At 42.1% G+C, this 14,352-nt stretch overlaps 1 protein-coding gene across 7 annotated transcripts in view; it reads right to left on the bottom strand.

Moving 5' to 3' along the window:
* Positions 1 to 14,352, bottom strand: part of LOC133344244 (nuclear receptor coactivator 1-like) — a 98,595-nt gene that overhangs the window by 67,759 nt on the left and 16,484 nt on the right. The gene's annotated exons all lie outside the window — the stretch shown is intronic.

Raw genomic sequence — 14,352 nt, 5'->3', positions numbered from 1 at the left:
ACATTTGTGATGATATATAAGGTTTAATCTAGTGTTGCATTTAGCCAAGCAGAGATCTACACAATTGACCTGACAGCCAAGCATTGTTGGTTAATTAGAAACAAAATCCATGTTGATATTAAAGCAACCAATAAGTGGATCAAGTCCAATAATTATGCTGACATGCATGTTTGAATGCATTAACTTTGCTTGTGCACATAAAAAATGTTAATCGAATGTAAGCTGCTCGTGGGTGGGCTTCCTGGGGCAAACGGTTCTCATTACGTATCTCATTGGTGGACACAGTGTGCCTTTAAGTTATTAATTGAAAATTTAAAGGGCAATTGCTTTGCAGCTCTTGGAGCTAACACCTGTATTCAGGCAGTCTAAAGAACAGTGAAGTGTAAATGTTACGTACAGGAGGGAAAAAATGCATTGGACCCAATTCAGGGGCAACATTTCCATAGCACGATGACCTAATTTCATAGCCCTAGCACTAAAAGCCCATCAAACTGACAAGTCAGGGAATGGAAAATTCGTAGTAATTTCGGTGGTCAGGCACACTTACAGTGGCTGCAACCCCCCAGCATTCAAAACAACAGCTTTCACTCCCTACAATCGACGTAATATGTGAGTTACACAACGTACGAAAACTATTCACCGTAGTGACTGAATGCCAAGGTTATCAAATCACAAAACATGCAATCGGCTGGAGGCAAGTCTAACGAGTAGTTCTCCATTGCAAGACGTTCTATGTTTCCTCCTTTCCTTTTAATAAAACTACGTATTATTCATATGACAGATGAACAGTGTATTAGTTTATTTATTGGAACTTGATCATTTATTAGTATCTTATATTAAAACAGTTTACTATCTGACAAAGGGTGTGCAAATAAAGCACTTATGAATAAAAAAACATTTTAAACATGTGCTTCACCCTGGTACTTTACACCGAACTTGTTTATACAAATTGCAGAGACATGAACAAATGAAATGTATAGACATTTTGTACATTTTGACTTAAAACTTTCGTGACTGCCGGAATTCATATTCTATGGTTCTTTCGGTAAAGTCACGTAGATAGAACCACCACCCTGCCATACATAGCAGAGGTAACCAAAAAAGATTTCCCAAATTATGAACAAATACAAGACCCAGGTCCGATTTAACACAGTACATAAATGTCGTGATCTGATCCCATCTATGAAAGACGATTCCTGACATGCAGTATCCCGGCGTCTACAAACTAAGCTGTATCTGCGGCAGCAGTTACATTGGGGAAACTAAGCGACATGTCTCGGACCGTGTCCGTGAACATAAGGCAGATTTGAAACATGGTAGGACAAATACTTCTGCCGTGGCTGATCATTATTTTACTGTGGCTGGCTCACACGAAATTGATTTCTCTAAGATGATGGTACTTTGCAAGCCTACTGGCTATCAACAAAGATTCGTTCATGAAGCCATCCATTTTTACAGAAACAATTTCACCCGACAGGATGGTTATAAGCTCAGCAATCATTGAAAAGATGTCATCAACCACTTTGGGTCATGGCTTGATTTTTGTTTTCTTGTCAACCTCCACCGTCAGCAATGTGGGTGTGTGGAGCGAGATGCAATGCTTTGATTGGTGTAGATCTACTGCCGGTGTCGGAGCTTTCTCCTACGTTAACATTAGCTGCCCCACCAATCTCTAAACCTTTATAAGCAGCTCGCCCTCAGAGGCTAACCTCTCTGTTCCTGATGACGACCGCTTGTGCTGCGATCGAAACGTCGTGATATTTTTAATCACTTTCTTTTTATTATTTTATTGTCATATATTTTTTCTATCTCGTGACTTTACCGAAAGAACCATAGAATGACATTGTGTACAGTCCTGCATTTTTTTTTATCTCACCAACCCTATGCTGCACATCATATCATCAGAATCAGAATATGTATTAACACTGGAGGAATCTGATGAGCTATGAAGCTCTTTTTCACAGATGTCCAGTGGGGGCAGGTAAGAACATTACCACAACAAACAATACAAAAACACGACAGGAGTGCAAAGAACAAGGTAAATAAATCTCCCCAACACATACAAATAAAACGAAACCACCCACATCCTACAAGACAAAGCCCACTGAGGCATTAACTTATTTTTCAAAAGGGAACTGGTCACAAATGATAGCTCAACAAAGTGGTTAATCATTAGACATTCCCAGCAGCAAAATAATCGAAATAGTATAAACGCATGTTTCCAAATTATTAAATGGTAGACCGTTAACAAATGTTCTGCCTATCACTGGAAAACATGCAAAAAACAACTTTGGATGGTATACCCACACATGGATAAAATGTACTTTAAAGGATAAAGTATTAACAACGTTCATGTCTTCTTGGTTCTTTCGGTAAAGTCACGTTGAAGGGAAATAATAAAATAATAATAAAACATAATAAAATAATTCTCACGACGTTTCGGCCACAACGTAAGCAGCCGTCCTCAAGTGAAGAACAGGTCTGTCGGAAAGACAGCGTCTGAACTTCAGACGCTGTCTTTCCGACAGACATGTTTAATTATGTTATATTTTTATTATTTTATTATTTCCCTTCTACGTGACTTTACCGAAAGAACCAAGAAGATGAATCCCTGCAGTCACGAAAGCTTTAAATCGAAATTTAACGTTCATATGATTGCTCTGTTAATTACACCCCCCCCCCATTCCCCTCAACAAACGCAAGTCAGACAATAAACTCCATAAAAAAGTTTTTTTTTTTAAACAACGGTTTAATTAACAACTCCGTTTAACTCACGGTCTTTGAGAAGTACGCCAATGGCGCCTGAGACACGTGGCGCCTGCTTTTTGTGCGAGCTGATTCCACAGTTTAGGGACCGCGGCATTTTTGACCTACACAAATATATATACACTAGCTGTACTACCCGGCTTCGCCCGGGACTTGTATCCACCACGGCCGGCCGCCTTTGTCTCCCCAGTGGCGATGTTAATACGCCACACCAGTTACTCATTTGCGGCTGAGTCCCTCCCTCACCACTCTCCCTCCCTTCACCACTGTCCCTCCCTCACCACTCTCCCTCCCTCACCACTCTCCCTCCCTCACCACTCTCCCTCCCTCACCACTCTCCCTCCCTCACCACTCTCCCTCCCTCACCACTCTCCCTCCCTCACCACTCTCCCTCCCTCACCACTCTCCCTCCCTTCACCACTGTCCCTCCCTCACCGCTCTCCCTCCCTCACCACTCTCCCTCCCGCCCACTCTCCCTCCCTCACCACTCTCCCTCCTCACCAAACACCTCCCTTCACCACTGTCCCCGTCCCGATCTCCCTCCCTCACCCCGCCGGCCCTCCCTCACCACTCATCCCTCCCTCACCAATCTCCCTCCCTCACCCTCTCCCTCCCTCACCACATCTCCCTCCCTCCCCTCTCCCTCCCATTCACCACTGCCCCTCCCTCACCACCCCTCCCTCACCAAGTCTCCAGCCCACACCTCTCCCTCCCTCACCGACTCTCCATCCCTCACCACTTCTCCCGCCCTTCACCACTGTCCCTCCCTCACCACCTCCCTCGCCTCACCACTCTCCCTCCCTCACCACTCACCCGGCCGCCCTTTGTCTCCCCAGTGGCGATGTTAATACGCCACACCAGTTACTCGTTTGAGGCTGAGTCGACCTAGGGGAGGTTCAAATAATCGTCACCGGTGGTGGCCGTGAGCGGGAATGGAACTCGGTTCGCCGGGTTTGTAGCGCAGCGTAGCGTTAACCACTACACCCACCGCTCCTCACACACCACACACGCACAGACACACACACAGACACACGCAGACACACACAGACAGACACACACACAGACACACAGACAGCACGCTAACCACTACACTACCGCTCCCCACACACCACACACGCACACACACAGACACACAGACACACAGACAGCACGCTAAGCACTACACTACCGTTCCCCCTACGCAACACACGCGCGCGCGTCCATAGGTACACATACACGCGCTTGCTGCAGACACACACGACTGTCAGGGTGCGCACGGCAGTAAACGACTGAAAAAAGAAAGCGGCAATGCTGCGCGAGGAACGCCTTAGACCTGCAACACATTTGTGTAATGCGAGCGTAAACACACAAACACATACAAACACATACACACACATACATACACACACATACACACAAACACATACACACACATACACACACATACATACACACAGACATACACATACACACAAACACACACATACATACACACAAAAACATAGACAATACACACACACATACATGCAGACACACAGACAGACATTTAACACACATACATACACACACATACATATAAACACATCCACAGACGTACATACACACATACATACAGACACGCAGACATACACATAAACACATACAAAAAAACCCACATACATACACACACACATACACACAAACACATACACATACATACACACATGCATACAGACACACAGACATACACATAAACACATACACACATACACATGACCCGGCTTCGCCCGGGACTTGGATCCACCACGCCCTGGCCGCCTTTGTCTCCCCAGTGCCGATGTTAATACGCCACACCAGTTACGCGTTTGAGGCTGAGTCGACCTAGGGGAGGCCCAGGTCCGTTTCAAATAATCGTCAGCGGTGGTGGGCGTGAGTTGGAATGGAACTGGGGTCGCTCAACCAGCTTAATGACTATTTGTACAAAGAACATATAAAGAATCGATTATAATAACCAGGCTACAGTCCACATTATAGACTGGCAGTACACGCACTCAGCTTCATAAGCAGGCTAGAGTGTACATGATAGAGTGGCAGTACGCTCACCGAGTTTAATAAGCAGGCTACAGTCTACATGATAGACTGGCAGTACGCTGACCCAGCTTAATGACTATTTGTACAGTGAACATTTAAGTAATCGATTGTTGGCGCGTTGGGTTTAAAAGTAATATAAATTGCACACATTGTGGTGGGGGTGGAGTGAATAGTAGGAAAAACTTTGATGAATTTACCTCAGAGTGGCGTGGTGGGTGTCGAGGCCTAGTAGCGTGCAGAGCCTGCGGCCTCGCCAAAATTGTCCAGCCGGCAAAGGCAGGGTACGGGTGGCGTGCCTTCCCCCCCTCCCTCAGCGCTCCAACAATACTGTGTAATGGCTATTATTTAATTATTTACGGAGCCTATGAAAGTGGCGAAGGCGTGGCTAGCCGTTGGCAGGGGCAACTGCCGTCCAATGAAACTGCAGCCCTTGGCGAAGGCGTCGCTAGCCGTTGCCAGGTCCAATGAAAGCGGCGAAGGCGTCGCTAGCCGTTGCCAGGGGCAACCGCCGTCCAATGAAAGTGCGTATGGTCCGAAATCCACACACACAGACAGACAGACATGCACGATTTTATATATATAGTTAATAAGATGTCCATACAAAATGTAAATTGCTTTAAAGTAGCGAATTCATTGATTAATTGATGCCGATTTTGATACAGGCATGCGTTGTCATGGGATCTGAGTACGTGTGCACAATGTGGAATTGATTGGACAACGGGAAGTGGACGAAATGTTGATTACAATATTTGATCACGACAAACAGAGGAATCAAGTTAAGTGAAACCATTGAAAAACAGAGCACTGTGAGAGTGGCAGTAAACTGCTGGCTATTAAAATGCCATAGTTTGTCATTTGAATTATTCGGAATGCCCTGGTAGCAAGATATCAGAGTTGAGGATTCAAGTTTACTCAGCATTCAAGGCGAATAACTGTGTTGCAGAACTAGAATGAAATAAACTTGCAGTCTTATAAAATGTGTTGGTTTGAAAAATCACCTGGACAGTGTTTTTCAGAATGCCAATGTGTGTTGGCATCATACAAAACGGAGAGATTTGCCACACCTAATAAATAAAATACTCCCTGAATGCCTGCCAGGACACCAAAAACCCAGCCTATACTTTGTAAAGAGTACTTATATAGATGAGGACATTTATGATTGATGGTAATATATAATTACTGCTGAGAAATTCCATTACTTCCCTTGCCCAAAATAATGAAGCAAGTCTTATAATTCAATTTCTAATTAAATCATGAGATACAGTATAGTCTATGGGGAATTTCCAGTGTGTTCTCCGGAAATCTTTGAAATTTCCACCAGAATATCAAGTAATTGCATGATGCAAGTGTAGTGGCATAGAACGGGTCATTTGGGTGCGTAGCGCTGGTTGCTCGCAGTGGGGGATCTGAGGGTGCAGCAGCCCAGTCTGCTAGCAGGGCACGTGATAGGCCGGAGAAAGGGATGCGGGGCAAAGGTGACAGAGGGGATACGTGAGGTGAAGCCCAGAACCTTCAGAAATTGGCGTGTGATCGAGGGCGGAGCAAGGCCACGCTGGGGGGATAAAAGGGAGGCCCCGACTCTGGGTCGGGGCTGTCGTCTGGAATGGAACTGGTGCTACGTCCTCGTCTTCACCTCCTCGGCGTTGTTGGTCAGGCAGTGTGCCGGCTGTCCTGACCAAGTATATAGTGATCCCCTGTGACTGTCATGGCTGGAATAAATGAGAGTGCCTCCTACTAGTGTCTCCGAAGTGATTCACTACACGTGAGTCACCATTGATTCACGTGTAGTGAATCAAAGAAAGAGATTGACCAACTTAGGATTCATCAATAGAACCCCCATTTATATAATTGGCAATTCTTGCATTCCCATTCAAATAAAAACATATATTTTCTGAGATGATCTTAAGGCGACTACTCATTAAATAAATGTAGATGCAGGGATTACTATTTAAATGAATTGGGATTTGTTTGACACCCTAGGAATCGTCTATTAAATCCCTATTCATTAAAAAAGAATTTCCTCAATATAAAATATAATCACCTATTCCCATGGTGAATCTAAGTATCGTATTACCACATGCTAACACTGTTATAATCCCACTCAAGTGAATGTATAATTTAACATGGGATGTAACCATAAGTCAATTGTGATTCCTGCAGGAATCGTTCACAGTTGAATTGTGGGATTCGAAAATAATTGCTAGAGGAATTGCCTCGCAATAGTGAATATGGTAAAGAATGATGATGATAATAATGGTTCTGGTTTCATGAAGGGAAATTTGTAGCCCCAGATACTGATGTTTGGTCACACTCATTACACAAAGTGCTTGCCACAAATAAACCACAGTACCTTGCTGATCTCACCAAGGAGCAAAAACCATCACGCAAACTACGGTCATCCTCGCAGCAGCTTTTGGCTAACCATTGAACAGATTGCGTCGTGCACTTTCAGATGCGCTTCTGTAGCCATCTGGAACACTCTTCCTTCCGATATTAGGAAGCCACTGGAGCTATGCACTTTCAAATCTCAATTGGAAACGAATTTATTTACAACTCCTTTTTGCGTTTAGTTTGTTGTCCTTCCATCGCATCTCTGATTAGCAAGGTTGGCTATATATGGTAAGAAATACGTTCTACATACAAGCAAGCAATGCTTAATGTTCACAGTTTCATCAATAGCAGTCTTTCCCCGTGAAGAGTATGTCTACACGATCACCACATTCCCATGAGCGGTGCAATGCAGGCTGATGAGGTTCATGCACTGGACAAGTGGGTTCAGTGGGTTCAGACTGGATTCCCACGGCAGCCTTATTAGACTAAGCAACACTAACAAAGTCGTGTGACTGGCTTTTAGTGGGCTTCGTAGTACCTGTTCCTTCGGGATCTGTACGCTTTCACACAGGCCTTCCTCAGACTTAATTGTGACCTCACAGGGTCAACTTGGAAGTGAGAAGCATAGTCAATGGCATATCCTACTTCAGTCAATTTCATTGCGGAGTTTTATGACGTAAAAGATGGTCGAAAAAACATGCAAAATCTTTTTAGCTTGGGATAGCATAACCGAACCAAAGTGAACTCTAAACCTAGTATTATTTTTTAGGTAGGAGGCCAAGTCGATGGAGCAATGTGGCTCTTAAAACGTTGGGAGAAGAAAATGCAGCTAGCTGGGCCACTCCAGTGGTCAAGGATGTAAAGCACGAGGGTTATCTTCTTGGTTCTTTCGGTAAAGTCACGTAGAAGGGAAGTAATAAAATAATAAAAATAAAACATAATAAAATAATTTTCACGAAGTTTCGGCCACAACGCAAGCAGCCGTCCTCAGGTGAAGACCAAGGTCTGTCGGGGAGACAGCGTCATTCATTCAGACGCTGTCTCCCCGACAGACCTGGTCTTCACCTGAGGACGGCTGCTTGCGTTGTGGCCGAAACGTCGTGAGAACTATTTTATTATGTTTTACTTTTATTATTTTATTACTTCCCTTCTACGTGAATTATACCGAAAGAACCAAGATGAATCCCTGCAGTCACGAAAGCTTTAAATCGAAATTTCACGAGGGTTATATTTAGAGGAATTTGTGCTAAATAATGTGGGTGGGAATAGGGGCTAATATATCCTTGAATAATATCACATGTTAAGGCTTCAAGAGATGGCCACCTATGGCAAAATTAGTTTAAATATAAACGCATGGGTTAACATACTGAGCTTTGTAGCCCTAAAAGTGTTTCAACCAAATATGTCTTTGTAAGTGTTACGTTGTTTATATAGCATTGTTTTAGTACGTTTTAGAGGGGCTTGGTTTGGGCCCGATTTTTTTTATTTAGTATATATTTATACTTAACATTTTGATCTGTATTGTATTATGATGGTTACTGGGATCAAACATCGAAATGGAATTTTTTGCACTTTTGTACGCAGCATGGATGGGTTGTGCTTTTTCTGTAGGATTTTATTGTTTATGTATGTGATGTTTAGATTTGTGTACAATTAATTTTAGGTGTATCTTGTAATTTTATTGTTTGTTGCAGGTTGCACCCAAATCAAGAGCCGAATGGCTCACAGGGCAAATCTTAATAAATGAAAAAGAAAACTTAACTGAATAAAAAGATTACACAATAACAAACAAGAAACTTTCACAGATTTATGAAATTATTGCCCGGGCGAACGCATCGACTCACACACGAAAATATGGACTTACACACACACATCGACTTACACACACACACATCGACTTACACGCACACATACATACATAGACTCACACACATTGACTTGAACACAAACATATGGACTTATACAGACTCACACACATCGAACTACACACAAACATATGGACTTACACACACATTGTCTGACAAACATAGATGCACACACACATCGATTCACACACGCACATAGAGCCACCCACATACACAGCGACTTACACAGACAAATCGACTTACACACACACATGGACCTACATAACACACACATCAACTGACACACACATCCACTGATACACAATCGACTTACACACACATTGACTTACACGCACAGCGACTTACGTACAACAACGACGCTTGTGCCAGGCTATGTGCACCTTGAGGTCATGTAAAGTGTCGAACGCCTGCTGGCAGGTCACGGGGCAGACCCAGGTGCCACAGGTCAACTGACTGAGATGACTGGCTGATGCACCTCCTGTGCCCCCTACTGTGCCAACTTGCTGTGCTTTAGCCAGCCGGCGCTCCGCTCGTTGTTGTGAGCGTCGCTCCTCCGCCCTCTGTTGTTGTTGGAGGGCGACTGCCTTCAACTGCCCAGTAACGTCTTTCACGAGCCTCCTCCAGAGGCCGATCTTGACACCGCTGGTACCAGTCATCGGCAAGTCCACTCAGCTCCAACATCCTCCTGTACCACATCACTCCATCTCTTCTCTAGCCCGTGCCGCGCCCCTTTAGCCCCCTCGATCCGGCCGAACAAAAGCTGTTTGGGCATGCGGTGATTGGGCATGCGGGCTACATGGCCCAGCCAACACAGCTTTAGCCTGCCGGAGGAGCTCACCGATGGGACTTTGTCCAGATCTGTCGAGGATTTGTGAGCTCCTCACACAATCCAGCCTGGTTAAACCCGGGATTAATCGTAGGCAGGCCAGCCTAAATGTTTCTAACCGGCGGAGATGTTCCATTAGGGGAGTCCACGTTTCGCAAGCGTAGAGAAGGGAGGGAATGACTGCGGCCAAGAAGACCCGAAGCTTCGTGTGGAGCGACAGATAATGCCGCTCGACTGATTCGGAGTGAGACCTCTGCTGTTAAATCGGAGCCGGTCATGAGCACACTGCCCAGGTATGGGAAACTCTCCACTCTCTCCACAACTGCCCCATCACCGATTGGGAGTTGTGGGGATGGAGTGCCCGATAGTACAAAATACCCAGGCACACACACGCATGGACTTACACAAACACATCGACGCACACCACACACTATTACTTTTACATTTACTAACTTTTTAAATAATAGTTTTATATCTGTGACTTTAGCGAAAGAAGGGAGAGGGGAAATGCACGCGTATATAATAAGTAATTAAGAGCGACGACGAGGGTGTTCCGCCATTTAAGTACAAACATTTTCCGCGAGCAAAACCGGCAAAAAAATGAAAATCAACGAATAATAAATCAATTAATACTTGCTGTGATAGGCAGATGTGCACCAATCAAGCGTAATTGGCATAACGTCACTGCTCAACCCCCGTACTGAGGGGGCACGTGTAAATGTGAAAATGAAGATGTAATAGCAATCAGTATATTTGTTTTGCCCCAGTGCAGCAAGTGATATTAGGTGGCTGCTTATGCCTCAAGAGTACAGAAGACGACTATTCCTCCCCTAAAACTTGTTTTTTGTGAGCAGGACAGTGATATTTAGAAATGTACCTATTTTCAAAGAGAAAATGTGTGCATTTGTGTCATTGCCTCACAAAAAGACGTGGGTGCTAAAGCAAGTTTGTGGGGAATAACCATTTTGTAAACCAATTTTAGAGTACTTACTACTCAGGGAGAAAATCGTGTTACTTCAATTAACTATGATAAAACATTGGTTAATGTGTAGCATCTAACCTATAAAATAACAGTAATGAGTCAACAGGAATCTTTATAAATGTTTTAAGGGAGCTGTAATAATGTGAGTCTTACATTGTGCAGTGTCCACACGAATGAGAATTCCCTCCCCCATCCAAACGCGTGTGAGTTGGTAGGCTTCAGCACGCGTGCCGAGCGGTGCATTAAAAATATATACAACTTTAAATCATTTAATATTGAATAGCAGTAATAGCAATGAGTGAACAGTAATTTTAATAAATGTTCTAAGGGAGCTGTAAATCTGCCTTGCCTTGTACAGTGGCTACAGGGTTTGGTGGTACATGTTGTTTATGTCGTTTACTGTGAAATTTCGGTCACAGTTCCTATGATCACTGTTACATTGCTTATGGTTTTATTTTGGTGATTTAGAAAAGTTTTTTTGGTTTGGCCATGTTTGTTTGTTGTAGTACGGAGTTAGAATGATGGCTTTAATCTAAGTTGTCTTGTGGTTGTTGTTGTTGTTTGACTTGCATCCCACTGGGATTTTTGCACAGCGTTGGTGTATGGTGCTTTTTTTCTGGAAGACTTTGCAGTTTTTTCCTGGTTTTTCTGTTTGCGCATAGTCACTTTAACATGTTTTCTTGTTCATGTTTTTGTTTGTTGCGATTGCACCCGATTTAAGAGCCGAATGGCTCACAGGGCTATATCAAATAAATTAACCTGAAACATTTTACTGAAATTCCCCCTCACGGAATACGTGTGACTTGGTAGGGCCACGCATGCGCAATTACATGCTTTGGCGCGCTCGGAGGCGCAACTTTAATAAGTAAATAACCAAATACAGCACAAAATCGGTAATTAAACTACTTTAAAGGTGAGACGCGAATAGCGCTGGCTCACCACGCGGCTTATGGCGTGCTACCTGGGTACTTTTAAAAAAAAAAAACCCCACGGTTCGTGAGCGAACTACCTCGCAAGTATCAGCCACACAGACAAAAAATTCCTTTTATAGGTTAGAGAAAAAAATATATAGTTTTGGTGATCTGTGTCTAACACCTGACACTATGTGCGTAACGCCGGATAGGCTACGTGGATTTTCATGCAATTTTTTTGTTAGTTTTTCATGAAAGGCTTAGTCAAATTGTTACTAATTATTAGTTTTTTTACAATAATAATAAATTATATCCAAAAATATACCAGCACCGCTTTTAATAAAAGTCGTTTTGCATGCTGTTACAGAATAATAATTCTAGATTTGAAGCTTTCGTGACTGCAAGGATTCATATTCTTAGGTTTTTTCGGTAAAGTCACGTAGGTAAAAAAAAATCACGACGTTTCGGAGGCAACACAAGCTTCCGTCTTCAGGTGGAACCGTCACAGCCACGACAGCTGTATCAAGTCACAGCCACGACAGCTGTATCAAGTCTCATTTACTTGATACAGCTGTCGTGGCTGTGACGGTTCCACCTCAAGACGGAAGCTTGTGTTGCCTCCGAAACGTCGTGATTTTTTATTTTTTATTTAAATTTTATTTTTACCTACGTGACTTTACCGAAAAAACCTAAGAATAATAATAACAAATAATAATTATAATCTAGTCAGTTAAATTGTGTGACAACAGTTGTTTTTAGACAGCGAATATGAATTTTAATCAAGAAGCGGAATCACTTTTAATTTGAATTCAGCAGAGATTCACTTTGATCTCTTTAGCTCACACAGAGTGAAAAATTGTGAAAATTAATTAACATTGACCTCTCCCCTTCCTATCAATAATAGTAACGTTTGTCTAATTCATATGAATTCAAAAACCAGTAAGTTATTGTTACCGAGTGCAAATTCATTTTGGCAAAAGCGACCTCACATTTTTTGCTAATTATTTTGCAAAAATGCTGTGAAAATTAGTGAACAACCTGTCATTTCGGTTTACAAATAGTTTATTCTTTATGTATTCACATCAATACAGAATCCAGTAAGTCGATACTTTTCCTACAACAATTGCACATTTGCAAGAAACATAACTCGAGAAACACCTGTTTTAATTGTTTTATTCACTCTTGACAGTTGAGAAAAAATGTAAGTTTGGAAACCATTTTTTATTGAAACATTTCGTTTACTTCCTGATAGTAAGGTAAATCAAACAGTTCTTCGAACGCTATGATAAAGGTGATTTACGGATACATTTTCGATTAAATAAATTCAATACAATCTTTAATTTTTTGTCTTTTTCATTAAATTAAATTCTATTAACCCTTCATATTATGGGCAATTACACAAGTATTGTAATATTTTCCACATGGACCAGTCTCGGAGGGCAGCCTGTCCAATTAAAGCCCTTTTCAAATCGTGCATTGCATGAATGAAGCTATGGATTAGAGCCACATGAACCCTAACAGAACATAATGTTAATTTCATGTTGTGGTTTGTGTTTGTCTTAGTACAACTTTGGGATGAGTCTCTACAGTAAGTTGAAGATTCAATATACTTTCTAAGTTGATGATGTTAAATGCCAGTGTCAATGCAAAGTAGTTAAAATGGCTAATTAAATCAGAGGAATACTATAAAGTGTTCATCAATGAAACATGCTCAAATAATCGTATTCATATATCTTATACTCATGACGGTGTTGAGAACATCCCCATAAAGCAGCTGGGTTGATAGAAAATGGACGGAAAAATAAATTAATCGGTCATAGGTCAAGTTGGAAGCAGATGTTGCCGCCTTCATTATGGTGGATAATTGTGAGTTGTAAAACGGATGCTTATTTTGGTCAGTGGATGGAAAATTAGCCACATGCATTTCACCAATGTAAAGATAAAATTTCAAAGAAAGACTAAAGGCAATTGCACATTAAAATAAACAAACAATGCTGTGCAAATAGAAACAAATAATGGTTATAAAATGTTCAAGTGATATCCACTTTTCATGAATACATCGCATGGTCACAACATTCGCGTGTGAGCATTAACTTTCTTCGTTGTAAACAGACGAATGCCAAAACAAAAAATATTTCAACAATCTTTGGAACCAATCAAATATATCCATACAAATCATTTGATGCTGCTGCTTTGGCAGTGGTGCACAAGCAAAATAAACAAAAACAATACATCAATATAGTTGAGAATGCTCTTTTTAGATCTACCCATTGTTATTTTAGCAGGCAATATATAATTAGATAATATAATTTTAATGTTACAGCACGTGTGTAATGTTAAACAGCACGTGATTCACTATGCAAGCACTCTGCATTCAGTTGGCTGCAATACTGAAGGACCGTCAGTGAATGAACACAATGAAGCTCATTCACTATATGAAGCTGACAATGCAACGATAGAAAAATAAAGCATTCTTCACACTTAAGCCCCATATGTAAATTCAATTTGGTGGGATCAATTAATCTTTCAAAAATACCAGACAATTTGGACAGTTCAGCACATGTTGAGGGAACCTTTATTTTATTTACAAAAAGTCAATATCTGTGGATAACCCAAGCTAAC

The sequence above is a fragment of the Lethenteron reissneri genome, chromosome 19, assembly GCF_015708825.2.
Source record: "Lethenteron reissneri isolate LAM-NWPU_2019-01 chromosome 19, ASM1570882v1, whole genome shotgun sequence".
Lineage (NCBI taxonomy): Eukaryota > Metazoa > Chordata > Hyperoartia > Petromyzontiformes > Petromyzontidae > Lethenteron > Lethenteron reissneri.
The sequence above is the reverse complement of the archived record's forward strand: the minus strand, read 5'-3'. Positions and strand labels throughout refer to the sequence as shown.